General features: G+C 50.4%; 1 non-coding gene across 1 annotated transcript; it reads right to left on the reverse strand.

Annotated features, from left to right (window-relative positions):
• Positions 1-12,664: 12,664 nt before the first annotated feature.
• Positions 12,665-12,738, reverse strand: Trnam-cau (transfer RNA methionine (anticodon CAU)). Its single transcript has one exon. It is a non-coding gene; the product is annotated as a tRNA-Met (tRNA).
• Between the last annotated feature and the right edge of the window lie 681 nt (positions 12,739-13,419).

The raw sequence follows: 13,419 nt of genomic DNA on the forward strand, positions 1-13,419 counted from the left end.
ATAAGCTGGCTTTTTGCTGGTCCCATATTCTCGAACTCTTTCGAGTTCTTAGGTTTCAGGAACACGGTTTTGACCGGTTCCTTCCTCATCGGCTGTGCTTTGGGTGGCAGCCGTGGGGCTGTCAGCTTTTGCACAATGCTGGCGTATGTAACGCCCTTCTGGGTTGTAACCCCGACTTCCCTCAGGGAGTCTACGCTTCCCTGCAGCTTAGCACAACGCGCTGTCAGGGTAGCAATGATCTCCATTAAGGAGTCTAGGCTTTTGTCAGCCTTTTTGCCCTGGTAACTTGAGGTGTCCAGGGCGTTTTTAATAATACCAAGGTGCTTGTCTGCCGTCCTCGGCACTTTATCAGTGCCAAGGTCAGCGCATGGCACCTCTGGCTCCTCCTCACTCGAGCTATCGCTCTCGAAATGAGTGATGGTCTTCTTCTGAACTCCGCAGAGATGATTTTCTTCAGCGTACCAGGCACCTCCACCAAGGTTACGGGTTTCCACACACGGCAAACATGCGGGTAGGGGCACCACTCCCTACATTTTGTGTGTGTTCTACAATTAGCAATCTAGTGGTACCGGTCTAGTACCCCATAGGTATCTCCCCCTCGCGTGAGTTTCAGCTCTTATTACTCAGCCGCTTGTAGGATGAGGGGGATTCCATGCACACAAAAAAAAAAAAAAAAAAAAAAAAAAGAGAGTTGCCTCCTAAGCATCACTACGTGAAGCTTTCGACTATGCTGTACCTCGCAATTGCATACCAGCATTTGTTTAGTCTCATTCATCGGCTTGCTCTTTTCGCTATTTTAAGTTTTCCACATTCTTACTATCGATTTGGCTGTGGTGTTTATTTATCCTCGCATCCTCATGCGAGAACACGAGTGGACCTACATTTTTAAGTGGGATCCGAACCACTGGGTGTATATTATTACTCCACCTCTATTTTCGATGTCTCTATATATTGTTTAATGCTAAGGGGTTTCTGAGGGTTTTGTTTGCCCCCCCTACGCGTCCTCCCCTGGGGACTTTAGTAATTCGAGTTCCCGAGCTTCAAAGGCGATTTTCTCAGTAAGTAGATCTTTTGCAAAGTCCTGAAAGATCCGAAATGATTCTTCATCTTTAGCAAGTTTTTGTACGTCCATCACGCGCATACCCAACCGCTTCATGTACTTCTCTCTCAGGAGATCGTACCTGTCGCAGTCGATCAGAACGTGAATGTCCGTTTCTTCTTCACCACAAGGGCATAGATCTGAATCTATGGATCCCTGCTTGTGAAGTCTGCTCTTGAAGTTGCCATGGCCAGTCATGCACTGGATGACAAATCTGTTTGGAAGAAGCCATTCAGCTTTCATCCGTGTGATGACGTTTGGCAGATATTTGAAAGTGGTTCTACCCTTTTCAGAGTTTTCCCACTCTCTCTGCCACATTTCGTTGATTTTACTGTCGATGTCTTTCAGGACTCGTGCTTTCCATTTTTCTAGCCTCTCCCCGGGATTTCGCGTCTCGGGGTCATGTACAAGATCCTCAATCTCTATTTTATTCCCTTTTCTCAGATTATATTGCGCTGTTCTGCGGATACATTCCAGTGCAACGGGCACATTCCCCGTCAGTACCGTCAGCGCTTGCGCGGAAACGGTTCGATATGCACCTGTGACTTTGATCAACGCAAATCTCTGAGCCATGTTAAGTTTAACCTTAACATGGTTTAACCTTAGCATTCTGTCATGCCATCCTGCTGCCGCATAGGTAGCTATCGGCACGAAGAGACCTTTGTATATTGTTCCCATCGCTTTTAGGCCTATTCCCCATTCTCGTCGGGCCACTCTGCCCAGCCTTTCAAATAGGTCCTTGGTTCGTTCTGAGATTTTTCTCACGTGTTCTTGTACACTTAGGCCTGTACCAAAGGTGATTCCTAGGTACTTGTAGAGTTCTGTTCTTTTCACTCTAGTTCCTTTGATTCTGACGTCCGGAGACGTCTTCTTGTGAAAGTTACCTTTTGCAAGTAACATTTCACACTTATGTGCAGCAAGCGTGAGCTTGTTCTCGTCACACCAACGAACTATCGCATCTAGTGCAGCTTGGCCTTTTTCCTCTAACTCTCTTCTGCTGTGCCCTTCAATTAGAACTACTTGATCGTCAGCATATGCTAGCGTCTTGCAGCTCATATTTTCAAGCATCTTCAGATTCGAGTCGAAGATGAGGTTCCAAAGCGTGGGTCCGATGACTGATCCCTGAGGGCAGCCCTTGTTTACAGGCTTGATGACTTCAAGAGCAGACTCTCTCATCATTACCTTCCTGTTACAGAGGTAATTGTTGATGAGCAAATATAGTTTTTTGGGGCAATCCTTTTCTCTCAGCGCTCTCAGAACACTGGGCCACCACACATTATCGAAGGCACCTTTTATGTCAAGAAAGATGGCCATAACATATTTTTGACTTGAGTTTTTTACGATGTTTCTCAACTGGACTATGGCGTCTTCCGTGGATCTACCACATCTGAAGCCATATTGATTTTGGGATAATTGTGGTTCAATTACCCCAGTTAGTTTAGTTAGCATAAGTGCTTCCAGTATCTTACCGAGGATTGGTAGGAGACAGATTGGCCGATACGATGACGGGTCTGTTTCGTCTTTGTCGGGGCCCTTTTTAATTGTTACGACTCTCCCTGTTTTCCATGAATCTGGAAAAAGGGAGTGTATGAGACAGGCGTTGTATATTTTAAGCAGGTCTTCGCTTATTATTGGCATTGCAGCTTTTAATATGTCCAAGCTGAAGTTGTCTGGCCCTGGGGCTTTTTTCAACTTCATCTTGTTTATGCATGCTGTTAGCTCTTCATTAGTGAAGAGTCTCATTTCGCCTTCTGGTGTTCGCTTGTTCAGCGCCCGGACTCGCCTCTGGCCCTCCGTCTCTCCATCCTCACAGTCTTCCGGAAACAACTTATCCATCATGGCTTTGGCTGTTGCTTGCCAGTCAGTTGTGTACTCATTGTCATACTTTATGTTATTTATCACATCTTTGGTGTTGATTTTTCCTGTTTGGAGTTTGTATACGAAACTCCATGGATTCTCGTTCCCGTTAAGGGTAACGAATTCTTTCCACTTATTTGTGCGCGCTTCGAAAATGTTTTGTGTATAAATCCATTTCTCCCTTCTATATTCTTCGTGTTTTTGTGCTCTCTTTGTGGGGTCTTTATTTCTTTGGAGTTTCCTTCTAGCCCTGTATGCCACTTTTTTGAGTCTTGTGAGCTCAGGATTCCACCATGGAACCTTCCTGGCTCGACTATTCCGAATAGGAATGGACGTGTTGCAGGCTTTTCGTAGTGCTTTACTGAGGTGTTTTACCTGCTCAATGACCTGGGTACGGTTGGTTAGATCGTTATAGGGTTTGCTATGCCACTCATGCATTAATCGCTCTGTAAAGAGATTCCAGTCGGCTTTACTTGTCACATACCCTTTGCAGCTGTCGCTGCTTTGGGTATTGACTGTTTTCCCGTTTTTCGTAGATGTTATTGTGAACGTGATTGCTCTGTGATCACTGGATGTCCACCCATCGTGTACTTTCCATCCGTAGATGTGTTCATACATTCTAGGTGTTGCCAGTGTCACATTTGGGTGACCTTCTCCGACTTCCGATGAGACGGTAGCCGTGTCCCCCTCGTTGACGACCTGCAATCCCCACTGGGCGATCAATGCTTCGAGTTTTTCACCTTTGGTGTTTGTTTTCTTTGCTCCCCATAGGGTGGAGCATGCATTAGCATCTATGGCAATTAAGAGTTCTTTGCCTCTCAGCTGTTCCATCACTTTTTGCACGTGATCTATGTGTTCATCGATGTCTTGGCAGAGTTGGAAATATCCACTTGCCACATACGTGCTTTTGTTGTTGTGTATAAGCTCAGCGATCACAAAGTGTGTGTTACACAAGTGTCCGAGCTTTGTTACTGTGATTTCTGGGTTTGTAACAGCTATAACCGCCCATGGTGGTGTATTCCCATGTTTAACGATCCTTGTACCCATTCCAAGGCCCTCTATACCATTTTTGTTATTATATGGTTCTTGGAGCAAGAGAACGTCATACCCTTTTGTCACGGCTATTTGCCGGATTTCAGGCATGACTTTTCTTGCTCTTCTGCAGTTCAGTTGCACCACTTTCAAGCCTACATCCACCTGTGGATTTTTAGGGTGTTTATTGTCCATAATCTATTCGTTCCACTAGTCTCTCCAAGGCCTGCTTGTAGGATGGGCAGTCCTTGTGTGTGGCTACATGATTATGTGGCTTTTTTGCTTTCTGGCAGTTTACACATTTGTGTTCCTGCTTGTTTTGTTTATTTGGGCACTCTGGCCCCTTGTGTCCCACGATTGCACAAATCGAGCAACAAGAATCTCTCTCGCAATGCTTCGCCAAGTGACCGAAGCCTTGGCATTTGAAGCATCGCGTGACGAGAAGGAAGTCACGGATTCTACAAGCGTTCCACTGTATGTAAAGACGCTGTTTCGCTAGGATTTTATTGCGCATTTGCGGAGTGACCTCCGCAACCCAGTTCGTGGTTTTGCCACCAGTTTTGCCCGTTCTGAATTTCAGCGTAAATTGCTTTTCAAAAAGCTCTTTGTTTATCGCTAGCCCATCATTTTGTTCGAAGACTGCGCTGCCCAATTCAGCCTCAGTCATTACTTTAGGAACATCATATATGATGATCCTTGGGAGCCTCTTTTTTGGCTCCTCAATCGAGAAGGTCTTCGTCAGATTTTTACTCTGACCAAGCCTCTGCGCTTCGTTTTCTGTTGGGGTTGTTATTACTATTCCCCATTTCGTGGTACGGATGTTCTTAATCCGTACCTTTTCGGTGTTCGGATTGAACACCTTCATGAGCGGGCTTTTCGCCTGCCCCATATTCTCGAACTCTTTCGAGTTCTTAGGTTTTAGGAACACGGTTTTGACCGGTTCCTTCCTCATCGGTTGTGCTTTGGCTGGCAGCCGTGGGGCTGTCAGCTTTTGCACAATACCGGCGTATGTAACGCCCAGCTCTTTTCTCTGGGTTGTTACCCCGACTTCCCTCAGGGAGTCCACGCTTCCCTGCAGCTTAGCACATCGCGCTGTCAGAGTAGCAATAATTTCCATTAAGGAGTCTAGGCTCCTGTCTGCTTTTTTTCCCTGGTCACTTGACGTGTCCAGGGCGTTTTTGATTATCGCGAGGTGCTTGTATGCCGTCCGCGGCACTTTATCAGTGCCGAGGTCAGCGCATGGCACCTCTGGTTCCTCCTCACTCGAGCTATCGCTCTCGAAGTGAGTGATGGTCTTCTTTTGCGTTTTCTTAGCTTTTGCCTCAGTGCTATCGCTAGAGGAGGAGCTAAGGTCGCTCCTCGCTCTTTTAAGACTTTGCTCTTCACAGTCCATTGCTGTTGCATGGCTGTCCAGCTTAGTTCTCATTTTAATATTTTTATTGGTTGCGCTATTTGCTCGTGTGGACTTGTCCTTGTTTACTTGAGCCTTAGCGTGCTCAAGCCTGGATCTTGCACCCGTCTTCGTATGTGCAGTGGTATCTTTAGTGTTTGTCTTCGTGGATTTGAGTGCGGTGTTTTTCAGTTTGGTATCCATACAGTTCATTTTTATTACATTCATCTTTCTCGCGCTCCAGCCTCCTTGGACCCTCAAAATTGGCACAGATGTGGTGGCTCCCATTGGGCAGCGGACACATCGTGAGAGCTACGAGTCAGATATAGCACAGATAACTGCAAGCTAAACCCGGCACCCTCTCCTCATGCAGAATTCCACCCCGCAAAAGTGGGTCCGCATTCTGGGAAAAGAGTGTCTTGCCGCTGCAGCCTCCGAACTCGCCGAAGCCGATTGGTCGAGGGGTGGCTAATCCCTCGTCCGCCCGTTTAGCCCAGGAAAGAGACCGAAGCAGCGTGTTGGTCCATCAACTCCGCAGAGATGATTTTCCTCAGCGTACCAGGCACCTCCACCAAGGTTACGGGTTTCCACACACGGCAAACATGCGGGTAGGGGCACCACTCCCTACATTTTGTGTGTTCTACAATTAGCAATCTAGTGGTACCGGTCTAGTACCCCATAGGTATCTCCCCCTCGCGTGAGTTTCAGCTCTTATTACTCAGACGCTTGTAGGATGAGGGGGATTCCATGCACACAGTATTCAGGCGAAGATAAGCCTGCTTTAAGCACTCTAATTTGTTCAAAGTAAACGTACCGGCCCACCTCGACACTCAATGAAGAGCACCGCGATGGGATATTAGTTGGACCGCTTTGCTTTCACAAAGCTAAATCCACCGGTAGGACGTCCCACAATCATGTCAGTTAAACACCGCGAGCGGTGAACCAACAGCGTGGCACACAGATTCAACTACGAGCTTTTTAACCGCAACAACTTTAATATACGCTATTGGAGCTGGAATTACCGCGGCTGCTGGCACCAGACTTGCCCTCCAATGGATCCTCGTTAAAGGATTTAAAGTGTACTCATTCCGATTACGGGGCCTCGGATGAGTCCCGTATCGTTATTTTTCGTCACTACCTCCCCGTGCCGGGAGTGGGTAATTTGCGCGCCTGCTGCCTTCCTTGGAGGTGGTAGCCGTTTCTCAGGCTCCCTCTCCGGAATCGAACCCTGATTCCCCGTTACCCGTTACAACCATGGTAGGCGCAGAACCTACCATCGACAGTTGATAAGGCAGACATTTGAAAGATTCGTCGCCGGTACGAGACCATGCGATCAGCACAAAGTTATTCAGAGTCACCAAAGTTAACGATGGATAGGTAAAACCTACCACCGATTGGTTTTGATCTAATAAAAGCATTCCTCCCATCTCTGGTTAGAAGCCTATTTTGCATGTATTAGCTCTAGAATTACCACAGTTATCCAAGTAAATGTGAGTACGATCTAAGGAACCATAACTGATTTAATGAGCCATTCGCGGTTTCACCTTAATTCGGCATGTACTGAGACATGCATGGCTTAATCTTTGAGACAAGCATATCACTACTGGCAGGATCAACCAGGGAGCTTCGATTTTTTTTCTTTTAAAATATGAAACTCTTTTCAATTTATTTGGTGTTGATATAACACATTTTTTAAATTAAATGTGCAACACATTTTATTTTGTATTTGTTTTATTAACATCAAATACATTTTGAGGTGTTTTGCTGATTTTAATTTCAAACACTTTCCTCTCATCCACATTTGTAAATGTGAAAACATTCATCGTTAGATTTTTAAACGACATGGTTATAAGAAATAACTTTTTTCCTTTTGACAACTTTATAATTTTACTTGGAGTGAAGTAAGTTGACGCTCTGTTAAAAAAAAATGAGTGAAAAAGTAATAATAATATATCCTTTTACACACGAAATATCAAACGCCGTAGCGCGTACCACATAGAGAGTCATTCTGTCTTCGACTTGGACTCGTATGGGAAGCGAAGCCATTGCCCGACCTAGTATAGAACACGTGCATCAAGAGTCCCGCGTACTTGTACCTGTAGGTCCACTTCGACCGCCTGAACATAGAATATATTGCCCGTTCCATGATTACATTGTCAACCTTTATATGAATAAATATTAAATAATAAATTAATTATATATAAAAGGGAATTTATTATAATTGTGTGCATTCAATTATATACAAATATATATTTTTTTTTAATTAAAAATCCTGTGATGCTATTTTTGCATACCAACAAAAATAGCATCAACTTTTTAAATCATAATTAAAAATTAATAATATCGGTTACTTCTCAGCCCCGGACCTCTCTATAAACGAGACGAAGGGGAGGGTTTGAGTCACCTACTGAGCGCGTCTCCAGGTGGCGGATAGGAGGGGACCGGAGTATGAGTGGCACCTTGGGACCGGAGACAGGAGGCTGGAAAGAGCACCTGAATCTGGATTTCCGGGGTACACTTCGGATATCGGTCTGCGATGGCCATAACGTCGACCTACGGGAGTAAAGACCCGTCAGGAAGACCAAAAGCATCGCCGCGGACCAGACTCCCCAAGCCAAGGTGGAAGTAATCGTGCCGAGGGCTGAATGGCACTGGGGTACAGTGTCTCTAACGATACCCTTGGGGAACCAGGCAGCACCCCATTGTATGCATGCCTTACCTCCGCATCCAGGCTCTGCGGGGGTGGACCGTTTTTCCTGGGCACTCGTGGGAATCATATGGACCCAACATCTAATAAAAATTTTAACGCCGATGACGGTGCCCTCACTGAGGGAACGGCAAAGGCTTCCAGGGCAGAGGAGGTGACGATCTGCGCTAGGGCTCCGGAAGGGGAACAAGCGCAGATACGAATGGAAGTGGAGGAGGAGCCAGCCTCAGAGGGGCCTACCAGTGGTGGGCCCGCTGTCGCTGACCCTACCCAGGGGAAGAGCAGAAAGGGTAGGACGGGTGCGGAGAAGCGCCCGGCCCGCCAGGCTAGGCTGAAAGCCGAGGCCTCGCGGGATCAGCAATCTCCGCAGGCAGAGACCGCGTCAGGGGATAAGGAGGAACAGGGGACAGGGCCCAAGAGGCCCAGGTCCTCCGGATCCACTCCCCCCGATGTGACCATGCCCAAGAAAAAGGCAAGGGCTATGGAAGGGCTAGGGGCAACCTCCTTCAAAGAGGCGGCGAAGGGTGGCGGCAGGGTGGCCATAGTGTCAACTGGCCATCCTGAGCTGTCCCTGACGAGGGAGCAGGCCTACCTGGTTCAGGAGGCGCTAGTGACGGCAATGTTTGGGACTGACCTAGACGGTCAGGTCCCGAGTTTTGATGGCCACTGGTTTGACGATGGCGTGCTATGGGTGGCATGCACGGACAGTCAGTCGAGAGTATGGCTGAAAACCGTGGTGCCCACCCTGGTACCCTGGGAGGGGGCCTCCCTTATCCTGGTGGATAAGGAAGCGCTCCAAAAGCTGATCAGGGTTACGGCCTTTCTCCCGGGAAAACCCGTGGGGGCGGCTGTGGCCCTCGAGAGGCTGAGAAGGCAGAACAGGGCCCTCACCACAGGTAAGTGGAGGGTCTGGGACTGCCGGAGCGGGGAGGAGGGGCTCAACCTGGTGTTGGGTGTGGACCTCCAGTCCCTAGAGGTTCTGAAAGGTCTGGGGATGGCCCCTTTCTACTGCCTCGGCCGGGCTCGTTTTTATGAGACCCAGCGGAGAGCGGCGGGAGGAGAGGCGCCCCGGGCGCAGACAGGCCCACCGGACGCGGTCGCTGACCAAGGGGGGTCGGGGATCGCCGAGGATGGGGGAGGGCGGGAAAGAGCACCGAAGGGCCCAAGTGGCCCGGAGAGTGCCCCAGTAACTGCCGGGGAAGGCGCCCGCGAGGGTGAGGAAAACGAGAGCGAGGAAGGCTCCCTCTTACAGAGGGACCCCCTTGCCCCTGCAAGGCCTCCGCTGAGCGGACGGAGTAAAGGCCGGAGAGGAAGGCCGCCTCTGGCGAGAGGGGGCGCGGCGGGAACTGGGCGAGGGTCTCAAGGGACCCTCAACTGGGCCCTGCCGGGCTCATCCCACTCGGGGCAGGGTAGGGCACCACCAGGCGGCCCTGCCTAACGGCTCACCAATGGCCAGGGGGTCAAGGGGTGAAGGAGCAGAGGGCAATATGCGGGGAGACGGCTTAGGCTCTCTGCTAGTCCACTGCTCCCAGATTAACTTGCAGCACTGCAAGGCTGCGACTGCCCTGCTGAGTCGCAGCCTAGCAGTAGAGCATACAGACATATGCCTTATACAAGAGCCCTGGCAACACGGAGGCTCGGTAAAAGGCCTATCTGGAGGCGAAGTGGAGCTATTCTATGCTCGGGGCGACCTGGGCCCCAGGGCCTGGATTGCTGCCAAAACAGCGTGCGGAGCCAGGGGAATGGCCAACTTCTGCCACAGAGACTTGGTGGCGGTTGTCGTGAGACTTCGGGGGGAGGCCGGTGCGGAGGATATAGTTTTCTGCTCGGCTTACTTCCCACATGACTCGCCGACACCACCACCTACCAAAGAGCTGCGTGATCTGGTGAATCACTGCAGAGCAAGAAAGTTGCCACTCATCATAGGTTGTGACGCAAACGCGCAGAACGTGGTGTGGGGCAGCGAAAGATGTAATGACAGGGGCACTACTCTCCTGGAATTTATGGCAGACGTGGACCTAGAGATCCTAAACAGGGGCTCGAGGCCCACGTTTGTCACTCCTCGCACTCAATGTATCATTGACGTAACCATGTGCACCCGCCGGCTGGCGAGGTGATGCAGGGACTGGAGGGTGGACCGGGAGGACACACTCTCTGACCATCGACGCATCAGATTTAGCATAGAGGGCTGTGCCCAACCGCAGCAGGACCGCCTGCGCAGAAACCCAAGGGCCACCGACTGGGACTCCTTCGAGAGGAACCTGGAGGAAAGGCTCGGGGTTGGACGCGTTAGGCCCTGCAGGGAGGACCGGTTAGAGGACGAGGTGGAGAGAATCCACGTTGCCCTAACTGAGTCCTTCGAGACGGCATGGCCGGCTAGACGATGCAGGAAGGGAAATAAAGTGCCTTGGTGGAGCCGTGAGTTGGATAGGCTGAGAAGCCAGTCCAGGAGGCTCGGAAACCGAGCGCACAAATCGCAGAGAGCCGAAGCCTGGACTCTGTACAGAAATGTGCAGAGAGAGTACAAGAGGCTCATAAAACGATCAAAGGAGGTCACCTGGAGGACATACTGTGAGGAACTGGAGGCGCTTTCAGGCATCTCCAGGCTTCGCAGGGTTTTCTCGGGGGGCCCTTCACAACGGCTGGGTGGAATCACGCTGGCAAGCGGAGAGACCATCACAGAACCGCGAGAGGTCCTTGAGCATCTGGTTCGCGCGCATTTCCCGGACTCTATTATAGAGCTTCCAGGAGAGTGCTCGGAAGTGGACTAGAAGCGAACAGGAAGCGGCGATCCCGACTGGGAGCTAGCCGCACGGATAGTAACGCTGGACAGGCTGCAATGCGCGGTGGACTCCTTCGAAATGTACAAGAGTCCAGGTCCGGATGGGATACATCCGGCCCTTTTGCGAAGAGGGGGGCCATTGCTCCTGCGCAGACTGATACCGGCATTCAGGGCCTGCCTAGCATTGGGCTATGTGCCAGGCAGGTGGCGGGAAGTCAGGGTTGTCTTTATCCCCAAACCGGGTAAATGCAGCTACGACAACGCGAAAGCCTACAGACCGATCAGCCTGAGCTCCTTCTTATTGAAGACGCTGGAAAGGCTGGTCGATAGGCACATTAAGGAGGGGGCACTGAGGATTAATCAGATATGCCCCTCACAACATGCTTACCAAGCTGGCAGATCGACTGAGACTGCGCTGCACCACTTGGTGGGCACAATAGAAAATGCGAAGAAAAGGAGGGAGGACACCCTTGGCGTCTTTATAGACATCGAAGGGGCCTTCGACAATACCGCCTTTGATACGATGGAGGAAGCTGCGGCAGCGTTTGGGATCGAGAATTCGGTCATCAAATGGATAGCCGCCATGCTCCGAACAAGAGTTGTCCACTCCACCCTTGGGGACAGTGTGGTAAGGGCTGCGGCAGGGAGGGGCTGCCCGCAGGGGGGGGTTATCTCTCCTCTGCTATGGCTCCTCGTTGTTGACGGCCTCCTCACTGGACTCGAGGAACTGGGGGTAAGGACAGTCGCATACGCAGATGATGTGGCACTGCTGGTAACTAGCAGGAACACGAGCACGCTACACAGCAAAATGCAAAAGGCGCTGGACTATGTTCAGCAGTGGTGCACATCGAAGGGCCTAAGGGTAAACCCAGGCAAAACGGAGATGGTGCACTTCACATGTAGAAGGAGGGGTGCTGTTAAAGCTCCCTCCATTTATAACACATTGCTGGAATTCTCGAGTGAGGTCAAATACCTAGGTATTTGGCTCGACAAGAAGCTCAGCTGGAAAAAGCATATCGCCATGCAGACTAGCAAGGTTACTACGACATACTGGGCATGCAGGCGAATGTGTGGAAGCACATGGGGTCTGAGGCCGAGGATGGTCAAATGGATCTACACGGCCATTATGACCCCACAGCTAACATACGCAGCCGCAGTGTGGTGGACAGCCTTGAACAAGGCCTGCCACAGGAAAGCGGTGGACAAAATAGGTAGGCTTGCGATGCTGGGCATAACAGGGGCCCTCAGAACGACCCCCAGCTCAGCGTTGGAGGCCCTGCTCTTTATGCAACCTCCACACCTAATTATAAGAGAAGAGGCGACAAGAGCGGCCGCAAGATTGCGGCTACAGGGAACATGGAAAGGAGCTAGGAATGGGCATGCTAGTGTCCTCCGCGCGGACGGAGAGCTGGAAGGGCTACTGTCGCACGGTGCTGACGCCTGCAGACCCCGATGGCACTTTCGCAGAAAGTTCTCGGTCAATCTTGGATGGGGGGAAAGCCCGTCAGGAAAGGATGCGGACTGGGTGCCGCCCCGTGGACTAGTCTGGTATACGGACGGATCACGGGTGAGTGGACGGGCAGGTGCGGGGGTCTGGTCAGAGGGGCCACGCTATTGCGGGCCCCTCTGACCAGATCCACCTCTCTGATTTTATCAACAAGACGGGAAGTTTATATAGCGTTCCACATTTCTTGTGACGTCAAAGGAAATCGTTGGATAGGATTTTGGATGAGGTAGGAAGGGGAACAGGATAATTCTCCATATAATTTTTGCAAGAAAAATTACTGAAAAAATGGATAGTCCAGACCGGGATTCGAACCCGGGACCTTCCGATTATGCATCGGGTGCTCTCCCAACTGAGCTATCCGGCTCCTAGCCATTTCTTCGATTCACTTTTCTTGCCTATATGGAGCACCGCCGCAATCATTCGGCAATCATTTTTATCAACAAGACGGGAAGTTTATATAGCGTTGTATTGGGCTGGACTCACACGCAACCGTGCTCCAGACTGAGCTAGCCGCCCTAAGAGCCTGCGCCAGGATGATCCTGGAGAGAGGGGACAAGGGCAAAAAGATCTTCATCTACTCAGATAGCAAGCGCGCGCTGAGGGCAATACTCAGGTATGAGTGTTGTTCTAAGCTGGTGAGTGAATGCGTCGAGTTGATGGAGGAAATTGCCGTAAATAATCGGCTCGAGGTGTCCTGGATTCCGGGCCACGCTGGCATCAAAGGCAACGAAAAAGCCGATGAGCTAGCAAAGAACGGTAGTTGCAGGGGCTTTCAGGGGGAGGTGGAGCACGTAGGCGTGCACACCGATTTTGTGAAGGACCTGGTCAAGGAACGTGCGGATAGGAGGATCGTGGAGAGATGGGACTCGGAGACGGGTGCCAAGCACACGAAATCCCTCCTAGGAGAACCCACTAGGAAGTTGGCAGAGACCCTGTTGGGCCTAAACAGGGTTAAGCTCCGTACTATAGTGGGGCTTATCACTGGACACTGGCCCCTGGCTCTGTACTTATCAAGGATAGGCAAGGGGACTGACCCCCTATGCAA

The sequence above is a fragment of the Diachasmimorpha longicaudata genome, unplaced genomic scaffold, assembly GCF_034640455.1.
Source record: "Diachasmimorpha longicaudata isolate KC_UGA_2023 unplaced genomic scaffold, iyDiaLong2 ctg00000126.1, whole genome shotgun sequence".
NCBI lineage: Eukaryota > Metazoa > Arthropoda > Insecta > Hymenoptera > Braconidae > Diachasmimorpha > Diachasmimorpha longicaudata.